Source organism: Phaethon lepturus, unplaced genomic scaffold (assembly GCF_000687285.1).
Source record: "Phaethon lepturus isolate BGI_N335 unplaced genomic scaffold, ASM68728v1 scaffold3268, whole genome shotgun sequence".
In the NCBI taxonomy this organism is placed as follows: Eukaryota; Metazoa; Chordata; class Aves; order Phaethontiformes; family Phaethontidae; genus Phaethon; species Phaethon lepturus.
In genome coordinates this window covers 18613-21463 of record NW_010555384.1, presented here as the reverse complement: position 1 = coordinate 21463, position 2851 = coordinate 18613, and the positions used below count along the sequence as shown (strand labels likewise).

The 2851-nt window shown below is 42.4% G+C and overlaps 1 protein-coding gene across 1 annotated transcript in view; it reads right to left on the bottom strand.

The window, feature by feature from the left end:
* Window positions 1–2851, bottom strand: part of PQLC1 (PQ loop repeat containing 1) — a 66995-nt gene that overhangs the window by 45533 nt on the left and 18611 nt on the right. The window lies entirely within an intron of this gene.

The following is a 2851-nucleotide window of genomic DNA, read 5'->3' as shown; positions in this document are numbered from 1 at the left end:
ATTCAACCATCGTTGCTGATGGTTCTCTCACAAAGAGAATGGCAGGTCAGCAGTCAAAAGAGCTCCTTACCTGGCAGATACATGTCACTCCACTTTCACATGACAGTCAGACCCAGTAAGAAGTCAGCATGAACTGTGCTGACTAACAGTATCAGACTGCAACTTGAAAAGAAGATTCCATGTGCTAGCAATGAAGTAACATGCTCTCCATAGATCACACGTACCAATAAACCAGAAAGCAGGATTAAGACATGAGTCCTTGGCATTTCTTGGTCTTTGGAAAGAACTGGCCTTTTTTTGGATATAAACCACATTCCATCATCCTACCTTTCTCCAAGAGGAAACTCAAGACAAACCATTTGAGGCAAGAATTCGTGGATGTCCAAAAACTGACTACTCAGTGTAATATTGGTATTTAATCAGTCTAGACAAATGGCCTTTACGCAGATGTTCATCAAGTGATCACAAAAAGTGGAAGCAGCATGCTCAGGAGGAGAAAGGAAAGATGTTTGGAGTTACAGAGTTTATCTTCCCAAGTAACCCTTATGCGTGATGGAGCCCTGCTTTCCTGGAGATGGCTGAACACCTGCCTGCCCATGGGAAGCAGTGAATTAATTCCTTGTTTTGCTTTGACTGTACGCGCAGCTTTTGCTTTACCTATTAAACTGTCTTTACCTCAACCCATGCGTTTTCTCACTTTTACCCTTCTGATTCTCCCCTCCACCCCACTGCGGGGAGTTGAGCGAGCAGCTGTGTGGGGCTTACCTGCCTACCAGGGTAAAACCACAACACAAGGACAGGCATGTTATTTTACTGTGGCTTTACTACAACTACTGACCTTATGTCTATAATTCACAAATGGAGAAATACATCTGAAATCAGCTTAAGAATTGGAAACTATTGCCTCATAATTTATGTATCACTCATGCAGGTAATATCAGTCTCTCCCCCTTCTATTGCCAAGTTCATCCATGCCTCCCACAAAAAGAAACAGCTGGTGATCAGATTTACTCTCATGCATGTCACCACTTGTCTCTCACTTACAAACCTGCTACATGCCGTGCATTCCCAGAGAGACCTGCCACCTGGACCCCTCACCACCGCATCTCTAAGTCCATGGACAGATTTATCACAAGCCTCCCTCTCCCCTCCTTGCTCCCACACACAGCCACGTGGCCCAGCTGCCTCCAGTATAGGGAAATCAGGGAATAAAAGAAAAGCCAATATCACACTGTAGCCAGGAACCTGCTTTCACACAGAGCTCCATGTTCCGCCCTGCAACAAGCACACAGGCATGCAGCAAACATACTGGCCTCCTCCTACCACCGCACCCTGGGGGGTGCGTGTGTGTGTTTCTGGGTCTCCCATGTTAAGGAAATGGCAAACTACCAGAGGGGGGAATCATAGCTGCACAGAGGCCTCAAAACTATTATTTGGGTTCCTCCCTTCCCAGCTGTCTTTTCTAAAAGGAAAACGTCTCTCCGGGATATAGAATTTAAGTAGATAAACTTATTCTTTCCTTTTATAACTTCTGAATAATACTAGATACGCCTGCAAAAAGGTATGCCCTCCTACGGAATGACTTCCAACACTTTTCAACAGGACAGAAAAGGCCACAGTACAACTTTTCATTTCAAGGCCCATTAACTTGAGGAACTGAAGAAAGATTTACACTAAATGGAACTATGAAGCTTGAAAAACAATATCTACTGAGAAACTTAACATTGGCCCTAGAAAACAGACTGATCCACATCCATTTTTCTCAAGTTTTCTGAAAGAAAAAGTATTTTAGTACTGGTTTTGCAATGGGTCAGGAAACGTAAATTCCCCATGAAAATAAAACCACCAACTTTTTAATGAAACTATTCCCTCTCTCTGTCGCATCTGTAGTTTAAAAAAAAAAAAGTTATCCATTCAGTATGCAAAAGATTTGTAAATTCCTTTAAAAAATTAATAGTGTTCTATCTGGACTGAATTATTCTGAAATACCTGAATAGTAACTTAGACCTCCAGCACAGACCCATACCTGGATAGACAAATTATCTTCCAGACTTCTGTTTTGTTTCATCTGTAACATCAACTAAGAAGAAATGAAAATTATGTATAAAAAAACCAACAAAGATTCTACAGTTTTCAACTTAAGTATTCCCTTATAACAAATTGAAAATTGCCACTTCATCCTTAGAACCTCCATTTCTTATTCTCTTTTGTCTCCTGAGAAGGTCTAAATATTGATGCAGAGGAAAGATGAGGGGAAATAACCGTTCCCACCATACAGAGAACTACAACCAAAGTGCCGATGAAGCCTAAGTGCCATTTCCTAAGGCAAATTAAACCCAAATTCCTCAACTTAAGTTAACAAAATAATAAACAAAAAGAAAAAAAAATATACTGGCATCCTAGTTTCTCACAGAGACACTATTAAAACCCCCTTCCCTGGACACCTTCCCCAGAAGATCAACAAAAGCACTGTGACATTAGTCTAACAAGGACACATGCAGTCCTGGGAAGAAGGGATCTAAAGCCCTTCAAGTCCACATGCTGTTATGCACAGAGGTGGGGGCAGCTGCACCCCAGCAACAACTGTGCTTTTATTATGTATTTAACTGCACAGCAGCTGTACAGGGAATTCAACTACTAGAGAGCATGGTGTAAAAGTCACACACTTTCAAAGAAACCGAAGTGCTGCCCACAACCAGCCAAGGGAAATGGTGTGTCTGCTCGGTCTTCTGTTCTGCTCAGGATGGACAGCGGAGTTGGACAGAGAAGCACGTTGTGCACGTTATTTACGGAACATGTGGAAAATCACAGCGCACGCCCGCACGTTTGCAAGCCAGACACCCCTGCTGAA